Source organism: Natator depressus, chromosome 1 (assembly GCF_965152275.1).
Source record: "Natator depressus isolate rNatDep1 chromosome 1, rNatDep2.hap1, whole genome shotgun sequence".
Lineage (NCBI taxonomy): Eukaryota > Metazoa > Chordata > Testudines > Cheloniidae > Natator > Natator depressus.
The window spans coordinates 107,270,153-107,285,051 of record NC_134234.1 but is presented as its reverse complement, the minus strand read 5'-3'; positions in this window follow the sequence as shown (position 1 = coordinate 107,285,051).

Genomic DNA, 14,899 nt, shown 5'->3' with positions numbered 1-14,899 from the left:
CACCTCCCTGGAATAAATCCACTTGCCATGGTCCAGACTGTGCATCTACCTATGCAAAAGGTGATATGCAACTGGGCACAATTGCTCTCTGTTCATGCGCCCTAGAGTGCAAAAGGATGGGAAGTGAGGGAATAAGTTGGGTTGAGTATTTGGCCAGTGGCATACAAGCACAAACCCAAATCCCTGGCAACAGAACTCAGGCCCAAATTGCTATTAATACTGTAGCAGTAACAAACAAACAAATGAATTTATAAGTAAGTTAGCAAAACTTTATAACATGCTAAAAATCTCAACTCCACAACAAAGTCTCATGTCAGTCTCTAGACCCCTGCATGAGACTGGAGAGGTTGGAGAGGACCCCAATTCACCTTCCAGCTATCTGTGTGGGCCTGGTAGCAATGAAGCCTACCAGGGTTGTAAAGTGCGTGGCTATTCACCAGACACCTGCCCAGGCCAGGCAGTACTGGGAGCTTGGCAGGAAGCCCAGAGAACTCCCTTCTTTATTCTCTAGACCCCTATAAAAGGCCAGGAAGCATCAAGATCCTGGTGAGGAGGACAGGAAAAGCTCCCTTTTTCATTTGCTGGGAGGTGAGGGCACTGTGAGATAAATGTTCAGGTCTTTCCTAGAAGGCACTGTTACAAACATGGCTTGGTATATAGGTTTGACTAAATAAACTTAGAAGACATATTGCTGTATTGTGGGAAAAAAGTTGCTGAGTGGAGACACAAGTCAATTGTGTTCGTTGTAATTCACTTAGATGAGAGTGTCACAAACTGGCTACAAAAACTCAGTTGTACTTGTTGTACTGACAGGCCCTAAAATGAGGCCAAATGATATGAGAACTATGTTTAAACATGACCCACGGTGGCTGGCTAAACCAGGTTAAAAATCAGTTTAGCTGGAACCTTAACTCATTTTGATAGTTTCTTAACTTCGTTTGAGTCCTGATAGGGATATGCACGCTTCCGTCCTTCAAAACTTGGGAACACGACAATTTCCTGGACAAGAGCTGTTTTCTATAGCTGAGGGAAGGAAGGCAAACTATGTGCTCTGTGAGGAGAGTCTCTGATTTTTAAACATATTAACATTTCAGAGCTATATTCTGCTTCATTAACACATTCTCAAAAGAACAATAAATGCATGCACATATAATTTATGGCATGTGATTGTCTTTTGTTAGTTTCTTGTGTCACTTATATTGTCAGATAACTCTCTGAAGATCAGGGCTTTATTATTCCCTTTACATGAGACAACTGAAGTAAGGAACAATTAGAGAATATGAATAATAAGCATGAAGAAACCTGGTCCCAGGGTCTTAGTCACAAATTGATGTTTTTGAAGAAATAATGGAAACTTTGCAATAACATTGTTTTTGCCTTCATCTCAAAATGCCAAATGAATGAATTAAAATAAGGAGTGCCCCCAGTGGCAGATTAATTGGTCCCCGGCCAATTTGGGGGCACCCAGCAGGAGCACCGAAGCCTGGGTAGAAGTGTGGGGGGGGACGAGGCCCCACCCTCTCCATGGCCCAGCTCCCTGCTCTTCCTCTTTCCCCCAAGGCCTGGCCCCCTGGCCAGGCCGGAAGCTGGAGTCGGGCCATAGTAAGAGCCACCCAGGGAGCACAGCCACTGTGGGGAGCCCCAGACCATCCACCTGCCCTGGGCTGGGGGCCAGGGTGCCAGAGAGGAACCCTTGGCCCATGTCCCTGCCACCTGGGGGTGCACCACCCATGGGATGTAGAGATTCTGGGGCTCCATATATAGCGGCCTGGGCTCCCTGGGTGGCTCTTACCATGGCCTGGCGCTGGCTCTTGGCCTGGCCATGGGGTGGGCCTCAGGAGGGAAGAGGAAAAGCAGGGGCCAGGCCACTGAGAGGGACCGGGCCTCATGGTGAGGGGGAACTCAACCCTCCCCCCACCCCAGCTGTCCACCAGGAAGAGGCTGGCACTCCTGGCAGGTGCTGTGCTTCCTGGTGGGGTAACCTTGTATTAATGCATTTTGGTACATTTATGTTTTAATGGGATGTGGGGAGCCTAAATGTTCTTTGTGCCCAGGACCCCCATGCATTTTAATTTTCCTCTGAGCAGAGCAAGAAAGAATATATAGAACTGCTCCTGCTAAAATTATTAGAGACATTCTGGGACCCTGTCTCAAAGACATGAATGGGTTTCTAACCTGAACTGTCATGCATTTGTTATACAGTAACTCCCCACTGAACATCCTCTCGCTTAACATTGTTTCGATCTTACGTCCCTGTTCAATTACAGAACATGCTCCATTTAAAGTTGTGCAATGCTTCGCTATAACGTTGTTTGGCTGACTGCTTTGTCCACAGCTGGCAGCCCCCCATCAGCTCCCCTATGCCCCCCTCACAAACAGTGCCTTCCGCCAGCCAGCAGACCCCACGGATCAGCGCCTTCCCCCGCCTCCCCCCGCCTCCTGCCTGCAGCAATCTGCTGGCTTGTGGCATTCTGGAGGGAGGGGGAGGAGCGAGGACTCGGCATGCAGGCTCCCCCTCCCTCCCCTGACTCTTGAACGCTGCAAACCAGCTGACTGTCACGGGCAGAAGGCAGTGGATGGAGGGGGAAGGCTGTGTGCCGAGTCCTCACTCTTCCCTCCTGCCCCCTGAACGCCACAAGCCAGCTGATTGCTGTGGGCAGGAGGGAGGGGGAAGGAGCGAGCACGCGGCGCACCTCGCCCCTCCCTCCCTTGCCTCCTGCCCGCGGCAATCAGCTGGCTTGCAGCATTCAGGGGGCAGGGGAGGGAGGGGGAGCCTGCATGCCATGTCCTTGCTCCTCCCCCCTTCCTCCTGAATGCCACAAAGCAGGGGGGGAGGGAAGAAGAGACAGGTTAAGGGTGGGGGCTTGGGGGAAGGGGTGGAGTGGGCGGGCCGAGGGTTGAGCCCCCACCCCTGGTGCTTGCAGAGTAGGAGAAGCTGCCGCTGCTGGTGCACAACATGCTTCTCCTAGCCTACAGCACCTTCAGCCTCCTTGCCTGCCTCATCTCCAGTGCCGGTGGGCTGTGCCTATGTGGGGTAAGGTGGGGGCACCTCCCAACTATAGTACTGTACTGTATGGCAAAAAATTTTTTTTCCTGGAACCTAACCCCCCCTATTTACATTCATTCTTATGGGGGAATTGGATTCACTTAACGTCGTTTCACTTAAAGTCGCATGTTTCAGGAACAGAACTACAAGTTACTGTATATGTAGCTTTGGGTGATTTAACAAGACAGACTAGATAGAAAACTATGGGAGAAATGAAAAAAATTAAATATGTTACTTACAGCATATATCAGTTGCACTCAGGAATTGATGAGTACAATTTGCTTACACTCACATAAAACAGTTTTGTAGAGCAGTATGAATTGTAGCGACTCATAGGACCAATTTCTGCCCTGATACATACTCTCTGCGACCTCATGAAAGGCTCAGATTGCACAGGGTTTGATTATGGCTCAAATTTTACTGGGGGCAGATTTTTCCTTTACAGCCCTGCTGTGGTTCTAAGAATAGAGTCCCCTGATAAAACTCCCTTCTAAAGAACCCCCCCTTCATTTTTCCTCTGTTTTTATTCCTATCCTCATCATGCATTGCAACTGTTAAATGACTTTAAAGCCCATCAGTCCTGCTTTTTAATCACCCTAGGAACCCGCATCAGTGTAGCAAGCAAGAGACCAGAACAAGAAATTGAATAATCAAGCCTACTGTAGAATACTACCAATTAACCACCAGGCTAGTCCGAAGGAAAATGTTTTTGATATCCTCACAGAAATTAGAAATTGGAAGGACTCTATTATGCCATCTCCCACAATAGGAGCTCAGTGTGTGCCCAGTATCGCTAAAAATCAAGTCACCTGTTTAGGTGCCCACCCTTAGGTATCCAAGTTTGAAAATTTTGGCCTAGGTTACTATTTCCTATGATTGTTTTTTTTAAAAAAACCTTTAAAATGTGAACAGAATTTAAATTGATGTAGTGTTGTCTTCTTGAGTTTGTAAATTGACAGCTTAAAACAAGAGCTTGAAAGTATCTCCATGTGTGTTGACTCTGAAGCCTAATGGCAACACATACTTTAAATGTCAACATTAACTCCTTTAGTGTTGATCATTTTAGCAGAAACATCCTGCTAATGTGCTTGTCTTCTGTTGTTGGATGCAGTGGTGGATAATAAGGATGGAGGTGGTGGGACAACTGTTTGGGCGGATGGAAATTTAGCACTTCAAGATCCCTCCCAAAATTTCAAATCACTTCAGATCCTACTCACAATGAGGTGGGAATGAGGAGAGTCATTCCCTTCCCCTTGCCAAAGGCGTTATCCTGTGTCCTGACTTCCTGGGTGCCCAAATCTCTAATTGTCTCTTATCCACATGCAAAACCACCTGCTATTTTTCTTCTCTGCCCTGACAATTTCTCTAGTGCATTATATATTGTCAATATAAACATCTGCAGTCCATTGAAAACTGAAAATGGGGGCCTCACAAAATAAATTGGAGTTTAATATTCAAATAAATACCACAAGGGACACTTGTAATATTCATTTTCATATCTGATTCAATAAAACAATTTTTTAATTTACCTGAAGTTGATGCTGTCAAGGTTCCTTCCCCACTCTGAACTCTAGGGTAGAGATGTGGGGACCTGCATAAAAGACCCCCTAAGCTTATTCTTACCAGCTTAGGTTAAAAACTTCCCCAAGGTACAAACTTTGTCTTGTCCTTGAACCCTATGCTGCCACTACCAAGCGTTTTAAACAAAGAACAGGGAAAGAGCCCACTTGGAGACGTCTTCCCCCAAAATATCCCACCCAAGCCCTACACCCCCTTTCCTGGGGAAGGCTTGATAAGAATCCTCACCAATTTGTACAGGTGAACACAGACCCAAACCCTTGGATCTTAAGAACAATGAAAAATCAATCAGATTCTTAAAAGAAGAATTTTAATTAAAGAAAAGGTAAAAGAATCACCTCTGTAAAATCAGGATGGTAAATACCTTACAGGGTAATAAGATTCAAAACATAGAGAATCCCTCTAGGCAAAACCTTAAGTTACAAAAGACACAAAAACAGGAATATACATTCCCTCCAGCACAGCTTATTTTACAAGCCATTAAACAAAAGAAAATCTAACGCATTTTCTAGCGAGATTACTTACTAACTTTACAGGAGTTGTAAGGCTGCATTCCTGATCTGTTCCCGGCAAAAGGATGACACAGACAGTCAGAACCCTTTAGTTCAACCCCCCACCGCCCGACCTCCGGCTTTGAAAGTATCTTGTCCCCTCATTGGTCATTTTGGTCAGGTGCCAGCGAGGTTATCTTAGCTTCTTAACCCTTTACAGGTGAAAGGGTTTTTCCTCTGGCCAGGAGAAATTTTATAGCACTGTTTCCAGAAAGGTGGTTACCCTTCCCTTTATATTTATGACAGATGCCTAATTTTTTTTTGCCACAAATTCTTCACTGGTCTCACACTAAACTCACATAGACTGATGTTATAATGGTGTACTCCACTAGCATTAAAATGACTGGTTTAAAGATGATTTTTACCTTCTGAGGGCTTTATTTTGATATTTACTTACACTGATATAAATAAAGTGTCAATAAAGTTATATAACATTTATAATAGTTTAAGTAATCAGAATCAGGCCCTTAAAAATAAAATAACTTTCGATCTCATCATTTCACCACTTTACTGCCTACTGCTTACTTTCAGATACTTTATTCCTACTAGTATGTTCACCAAAGCTGTAATTCTAGGTTTATTGTCACACTTGAACTGCAACTTCTGGTTCCGAGTCCTCCTTCTCTGGCCTTTTCAGTTATATTCCTAAAGCCTCCAAGAGGTCTCTGTATTTAGATACAGAACTGCTTTTTTGCCTTTTAGTTTGCTTTACATGGTTTTGCTATGCCTCCATGTCACCTGGGAACTCTCTGCATTTCACCCAGCATTTTCTGCCCGGCACTACATTTCCATTTTCTTGACAGTAGTGTTTTACACTGAAAAGTACACTCTCAGCTACCTTTAAAAATAGTTTGTGATTTCTTTTCATGAACTTAAAAATATTTCCCCAATACTCATATTCAGTCAAACCCTGCTCGTTCTGTTCACAAGAGCAGTCAAAGTGAAATCACCATGTAAGGCAAACAGCGTTTGGCCAGAATTCTTTTCTGTTTAGCTGACACCGATTTTTGTTTTCATCTTCCAAATCTGTCATGTGACAGAAACAAAGACTGCTCCCTTTTATTCACTTCCTCGCTGGTGCATGAGCATCATCAAAGAGGTCAAAAGGAAGGGGCTCAGTTCCTGGAATGAGGTTTATGAACTGGACGAAGCAAAAAGTACTGCTCTGTAAGTGCTAGGCAGCATGAGTAAGAGTGGCAGAATCAGGCCCACAAAAGAGCACTCGTACTCTGTGTAAAGTGAGAACGTTAAGACTTTCGATAATAAGGCTAGAACAAGAATATTTAGAGCCCAGCTGCTTAACTCTTAGAATGATTGATGTACTTGTTTAACAGATTTGCTTGTAAATGGCAACATTTTCTGAAGCAATCAAAGTACCAATGAGAATAGAAGACATTCCCCGATGTTAGACTATAACCACTGATGTTGGTGAGGAAAAATATAAATTTTGGGGAAGAGCGGGGGCAAATAAAAAAAAAGACTGCTCAGTCTGGGGACACACATGTCTCGTAACAGTCCAACTCATGACCCCAGCACACAGCCAAGGGAGGTGGGCTATGTGTTGGAATAATACGTAAAAACAGCTTCCTCCCAAGGCCATGGAGTATCACCGGAGCTACTCTGAGGCCATTACTGCCACCTAAAGGATGCACTAGTCTGTGCAGTGGATGTGTCCCCCTTTCACAGGGGGATGCCTGGTGAATCCATGTAGTCCTGGACCCCCAAGGCTGGATTTTTCTGTTCCTGCATGGCCATTTTGCACAGCTTGGACCATGGCAAATAGTTGTATTCTGTCCAGAGGTGGTCAGCAGAAAATTCCCTTTGTGGAAGGGAGCCCTCCACTGGCACGAAGCTTGCATAGGCACTCTAGCCACCTTCTGCACCAGCTACCCCACACACATCTAGGGTCGGGAGTAGGGCCATCCCTAGCTATTCTGGGGCCCTATGCAGCCCCCATTCGGGCGTGTGTGTGTGTGTGGGGGGCCCAGGCCTCTGCGGGGGGGGGGAAGCAGGAGGGCTGGCCTCAGGCCTCCGCAGGGGGGCGGGGCTAGCTTGGGGGACAGGAAGGAACCACCCCCCAGCACTCACCGGTGGCGTGGCTGGGACCGGGTCATTGCAGTTCCTGCCGCCAGTGAGTGCAGGTCCAGCCCTGCTGCAGAGCTCAGGGGAGTAGGGGCGGGGCTGGGGCGGGGAAGAGGCAGGGCGGGGCGGGGGCCCTGGAGTGCCCCAAATTTCCTGGTACCCTATGCAGCTGCATACTTTGCATATGGGTAAGGACAGCCTTGGTCAGGGGCATGTTGAGAGAGGAAAGGATCATGCTGGATCAGGTTCAGATTGGGGAAGGGTCATGACAGAGCAGAGCTCCACTATGCCTATCCTCCACTGGCATAAAGTCACTTCATAGATTTTAAGGCCAGAGGGACCATCATGATCATCTAGTTTGACCTCCTGCATAGTTTAAGACCCTTACACCAGTGCCATAAAATAGAGCAGCTCCTTGGTTGCTATAATTTACTATGAGACTAGGCAACACAAGATCACGGAGCTCTGAGATTCTGCTCAGCCAGCTCCCTGATGCCCCCCACCCCAGGGCCGAGCAGAATCTCTTCTCTCCACAGGGGAAAATTTACCCTTCAACCCCAAATTCCCCTCCATGCTGGGATGCAGACAGTCCCTGAAGAACATAAGGGTGTATACGTCCTGCTCGGCCTTCCAGGATCCAACACTCATTGCCCTGTACAGCAGTACCTCATTGGTTGTACTACTGTTGATGGGGCAGGGAAGAATTTATCCTCTGTGGGTAACAAAAGGGAAAACACAGCATAAACAGTGGTCCCAGAATAGCAGGGTGAAAGCAAACAATCTGAACAGAATGACTCAGACATTTGGGTCTGGCAGCTCTGCTCAGGGCAGGAATAGAGGGAGGAGCAAGAGTGGGTTCTTCTTTCCCCCATCCTGGGGCAGTGAGGGTCAGGTTCAGCCCCTGATGTAGGCTAGACAACCTCACAGTTACTCTAAAATATGTCAGCTTTTAATGGGCCTGTAGATGCCTTTATGTAAATCAGAGATTGTCAGACCCTCATGCTTCTTGTATACCCCAACAAACCCCTGTGCCAGTCAGTTATGCCAGCTGTATGCCTGGCAGGAATTCCCTTACACAAGAGGAATCCCCAGCTGCCCTTTTGTGGCTGCTATCCATAGTGCAAAGGTACATATTGGGGCCAAGAAACAGGTCAAATATCTGGAGAGATTTTTGTGTTGAATGAATTGCAGCAGGGCATTCACTGCTTGAATGTCAGGGTAGTAGATGCCTTAGCAACACAAGCCTCCATGAGAATATAAGGAGAGAAAATGTGATTTAACAGAAGTTATTTGCTCTCACATCCTTAAGGGATATTGTCAACTTCTATGCTTATCAGAAACCAACAGCAAACACATTTTCCAGGACAGGGAATATGATCTTAACAACATCTGACTAGACATGTATTTATTGAACACAGTGCCACTTTATTGCATTTTATGTAAAATGCCCTTGTAAAGAGTGCTCCAGTAACTAAAAGAACTCCCTGCATGGGTCTCACAGAAAGAGATGACTGAAAAATGACTGCAGCATCTAGTCTGTGCAAGAAGCGATTAGTTTCACTGCCATAAACATATGGGACAAGATCCTCAGCTGGTTTCATGCAGTGTCAATTGCAAGAGGTCTCTCACTCGAAACTTGTTAAATCTAATAGAGTGTGTCCATCTCGACTGAGTTAAGACAGGACTTATCATAGAATCATAGGACTGGAAGGCTGATAGCTTCTTAATGAAGCTTTAATCCCTAAACCCTTTAGCACTCATCAACCCTTAACCAGGGGGCAGGGCTACTCAGGAAGACCAGGGCTTTAAAAAGCCCTCTCCTAAGTGACCAGAGGAGCTAGCGAACAGGAGTGACTAACAGGGGAGTTTTGCGAGGGAGTGTGTGTGTGTGGGGGGGGCTAGATACACTTAACATTCTTTAAACTTAAAGCCCCAAACACCCCCTGATAAAAACAAAACATCAGCAAAGGAATGAGCTGCAGGAGTAAAAAAGAGAATGCAGGCAGAAGTCCAGCAACAGAGTGTGGGCTATCCAGTTTATTGCACCCAATACAGCACGTATGATTACCTGCCCTGTGGGCAGATGGTGTATCAGTGCTTTTGGGGGGGAGGGATAGCTCAGTGGTTTGAGCATTGGCCTCCTAAACCCAGGGTTGTGAGTTCAATCCTTGAGGGGGCCATTTAGGGAACTGGGGCAAAAATTGGGGATTGGTCCTGCTTTGAGCAGGGGGTTGGACTAGATGACCTCCTGAGGTCCCTTCCAACCCTGATATTCTATGATTCTATGATTCCTCTCCCTCAGAGATCATGTATGGGCTTTGGAGACCAGAGTGCCTGAACTGGAGGAGCTAAGGGAGACAGAGAGGTACATAGATGAGACTTTCCGGGACACAGAGGAACGGTCCCACCCCCGGTTTAAGAGCCTCTGTGCTGTTGATGAGGATGAAAGTCTCAGGGAAGGAGAACATCCAACTGGAGAAGAGGGAAATGATCCCATAGTTGGATACCTGTCCGGGGGAGGGAACTCCAGTTATTAGGAAGAGACAGGTAATAATTATGGGGGATTCGATCATTAGAAACATAGATAGCTGGGTATGCAATTACCAGGAGAACCGCATGGTGACTTGCCTGCCTGGTACGAAGGTTTCAGATCTCTCAAGACATCTAGACAGACTTATGTGCAGTGGTGGAGAGGAGCCAGCGGTCGTGTTACGTCTAGTACCAATGACACAGTCAAGGGTAGGAGGGAGATCCTGGAGGCCAAATTTAGGTTGCTAGGTAAGAGATTGAAGTCCAGAACTTCCGTGGTAGCATTCTCTGAAATGCTTCCAGTTCCATGTTCAGGGCATTAGACAGTCAGAACTGCTGGGTCTCAATGAGACGACAGTGTAGGGAGGTGGGGTTTAGATTTATTAGGAACTGGGGAAAATTTTGGAAAGGGGAATCCTATACAGGAAGGATGTGCTCCAGCTAAATCGAAATGGAACCAGATTGCTGGTACTTAAAATTAAAAAGGTCATAAACCAGTTCTTAAACTAAGGGCTGGGGGAAAGCTGCCAGGTGCGGAGGAGCACGTGGTTTGGACAGAGGCATCCCTTAGGGGAGGATCTATTAATAGAGATTCTGTATGTCCTAGTAAAGAGGAGAGGATTGAAGATGATAAAATACGGGTAGGATCTGATCAGAAACAGTCAAATGAAAAAGAGTCCCATTCAATTACCTTATGTAATAGCAGACAGCTAAAAAGTGACAAGTTTTTAAAGTGCTTATATACAAATGCTAGAAGTCTAAATGAAGATGGGTGAACTCGAATGCTTTGTATTAAATGAGGATATTGATATAATACGCAATGACATCACAGAAACTTGGTGTAACGGGGATAATCATTGGGACACAGTAATAGCAGGGTACAAAATATATCGGAAGGACAGAACAGGTCGTGCTGGAGGGGGTGTGGCACTATATGTGAAATAAAGTGTAGAATCAAATGAAGTAAAAATCTTAAATGAACCAAACTGTACCACAGAATCTCTATGGATAGTAATTCCATGCTCTAATAATAAGAATAGAGCAATATGGGATATATTACCGACCACCTGACCAGGATGGTGATAGTGACTGTGAAATGCTCAGAGAGATTAGAGAGGCTATAAAATTTTTAAAAAAAATGGGGGATTTCAACTATCCCGATATTGACTGGGTACATGTCACCTCAGGACGGGATGCAGAAATAAAGTTTCTTGACACTTTAAATGACTGCTTCTTGGAGCAGCTAGTCCTGGAACCCACAAGAGGAGAGGCAATTCTTGATTTAGTCCTAAGTGCAGCACAGGATCTGGTCCAAGAGGTGAATATAGCTGGACGGCTTGGTAATAGTAACCATAATATACTTAAATTTATCATTGCTGTGGCAGGAAATACACCACAGCAGCCCAACACTGTAGCATTTAATTTCAGAAATGGGGACTACACAAAATTGAGGAAGTAGTTAAACAGAAATTAAAAGGTACAGTGCCAAAAGTGAAAGCCCTGCAAGCTGCAAGGAAACTTTTTAAAGACATCATAATAGAGGCTCAAGTTAAAGTATACCCCAAATTGAAAAACATAGTAAGAGAACCAAAAAAGAGCAACCATGGCTAAACAACAAAGTAAAAAGCAGTGAGAGGCAAAAAGGGATGTTTTAAATAGCGACAGTTAAATCCTATTGAGGAAAATAGAAAGGAGCATAAACTCTGGCAAATTAATTGTAAAAATATAATCTGAAGATTATAGTTAGCCAAGGACAGTTAGCCAGAGACTCAAAAAGTAATAGCAATTTTTTTTAAGTACATCAGAAGCAGGAAGCTAAACAACCAGTGGGGCCACTGGGACAATCAAGATGCTAAAGGAGCACTCAAGGACAATAAGGCCATTGCAGAGAAACTAAATGAATTCTTTGCATCAGTCTTCATGGCTGAGGATGTGAGGGGAATTCCCAAACCTGAGCCATTCTTTTTAGGTGACAAATCTGAGGAATTGTCGCAGATTGAAGTGTCAGAGGAGGTTTTGGAAAAAAATGATAAACGAAACAGTAATAAGTCACCAGGACCAGATGGTATTCGCTCAAGAGTTCTGAGGAACTGAAAGTGAAACTGCAGAACTTCTAACTGTAGTTTGTAACCTATCATTTAAATCAGCCTCTGTACCAAATGACTGGAGGATAGCTAATGTGATGCCAATTTTTATAAAGGGCTCCAGAGGTGATCCCGGCAATTACAGGCCGATAAGCTTGACTTCAGTACTGGGCAAACTGGTTGAAACTATAGTAAAGAACAAAATTGTCAGACACATAGATGAACATAATTTGTTGGGGGAAGAGTCAACATGGTTTTTGTAAAGGGAAATCATGCCTCACCAATCTACTAGAATTTGTTGAGTGGGTCAGCAAGCATGTGGACAAGGGGGATCCAGTGTATATAGTGTACTTAAATTTTCAGAAAGCCTTTGACAAGGCCCCTCACCAAAGGCTCTTAAGCAAAATAAGATGTCAGGATAGAAGCATAGAAGATTAGGATTGGAAGAGACCTCAGGAGGTCATCTAGACCAACCCCTTGCTCAAAGCAGGACCAACACCAATCAAATCATCCCAGTCAGGGCTTTGTCAAGCCAGGCCTTAAAAACCTCTTTAAGGATGGAGATTCCACCACCTCCCTAGGTAACCCATATCCAGTGGGATAAGAGGGAAGGTCCTCTCATGGATTGGTAACTGGTTAAAAGATAGGAAACAAAGGGTAGAAATAAATGGTTAGTTTTCAGAATGGAGAGAGGTAAATAGTGGAGTCTGTACTGGGACTAGTCCTATTCAACATATTCATAAATGATCTGGAAAAAGGGGTAAACAGTGAAGTGGCAGAATTTGCAGATGATACAAAACTACTCAAGATAGCTAAGTCCCAAGCAAATTGCAAAGAGCTACAAAACTGGGTGACTGGGCAACAAAATGGCAAATGAAATTCAATGTTGATAAATGCAAAGGAATGCACATTGGAAAACATAATCCCAACTATACATATAAAATGATGGGGTTTAAATTAGCTGTTACCACTCAAGAAAGAGATCTTGGAGTCATTGTGAATAGTTCTCTGAAAACATCCACTCAATGTGCAGCGGCAGTCAAAAAAAGCAAACAGAATGTTGAGAATCATTAAGAAAGGGATAGATAATAAGACAGAAAATATCATATTGCCTTTATATAAATCCATGGTACACCAACATCTTGAATACTGCGTGCAGATATGGTCGCCGCATCACAAAAAATATATATTGGAATTGGTAAAGGTTCAGAAAAGGGCAACAAAAATGATTAGGGGTATGGAACAGCTTCCGTATGAGGAGAGATTAATAAAACTGGGACTTTTCAGCTTGGAAAAGAGATGCCTAAGGGGGGATATGATAGAGGTCTATAAAATCATGACTGGTGTGGAGAAAGTAAATAAGGAAGTGTTATTTACTCCTTCTCATAACACAAGAAGTAAGGCTCACCAAATGAAATTAATAGGCAGCAGGTTTAAAACAAACAAAAGGAAGTATTTCTTCACACAGCGCACAGTCAACCTCTGGAACGCCTTGCCAGAGGATGTTGCGAAGGCCAAGACAATAATAGGGTTAAAAAAAGAACTAGATAAGTTCATGGAGGATAGGTCCATCAATGGCTATTAGCCAGGATGGGCAGGGATGGTGTCCCCAGCCTCTGTTTGCCAGAAGCTGAGAATGGGAGAGAGGGGATGGATCACTTGATGATTACCTGTTCTGTTTATTCCCTCTGGGGCACCTGACATTGTCCACTGTCAGAAGACAGGATACTGGGCTAAATGGACCTTTGTTTTGACCCAGTATGGCTGTTCTTATGAAGGGACCTTGAGGGGTCTTCTAGTGCAGCCCTGTGCACTCATGGCAGGACTAAGTATTATCTAGACCATCCCTGACAGGTGTTTGTCTAACCTGCTGTTAAAAATCTCCATGATGTAGATTCCACAGCCTCTATAGGCAATTTATTCCAGTGCTTAACCAGCTATTAGGTGGCTCTCAGTACTGAGAACTTGGACCAACTGTAAATGCAAATGTCTTTTCCAGTTTTCCGATTTTCATCAAAATCAATAGAGATCTCCCCACTAATGCATAGAACAGTCCCTCAAATTTTGCATTGTGTGGCTGCGCTGTCCAAAATTTCTTACATTACATCTGGACAGACAATCAAACAGAGAAACGCCATCAGATTGAGTGTAGGCCAATGTTCCCTCTAATTTTTCCCCGCACGTGTGTGGAATGAATTCTCCCATCGACCCAGCACAGTGCAGACACCGCAATAAATTGACCTAAGCTATGTCGACTCCAGCTACATTATTCATGTAGTTGGAGTTGCATAACTTAAGTCAATTTAACCCCGTAGTGTAGACCTGCACTAAGTAATAACTAGACTGTTCCTGAAAGGTTTTTATCCAACCTGTTCTTGAAAACGTTCAGTGATGGAGATTCCACAACTTCCCTGGCAATTTGTTCCAATGCTTAACCACCCTGACAGTTAAGAAATTTTTCCTAATGTCCAACCTAAATCATGCTCACTGCAATTTAAGCCCATTGCTTCTTGTCCTACCCTCCGAGGTTAAGGAGAACAATTTTTCTCCCTCCACATTGTAACAACCTTTTATGTACTTGAAAACCGTTATCATGTCCCTCCCTCAGTCATCTCTTCTCCAGACTAAACAAACCCATTTTTTTCAATCTTCCCTCATAGGTCATGTTTTCTAGACCTTTAATAATTTTTGTTGCTCTTCTCTAGACTTTCTCCAATTTATCCACATCTTTCCTGAAATGTGGTGCCCAGAACTGGAAACAATACTCCAGTCGAGGCCTAATCAGCACGGAGTACAGCGGAAGAATTACTTCTTGTGTCTTGCTTACAACACTCCTGTTAATACATCCCAGAATGACGTTCACTTTTTTTGCAACAGTGTTACACTGTTGACTCATATTTAGCTGGTGATCCATTATGACCCCCAAATACCTTTCTGTGATACACCTCCCTAGGCAGTAATTTCCCATTTTGTATGTGTGCAATTAATTGTTCCTTCCTAAATGGAGTACTTTGCGTTTGTCCTTATTG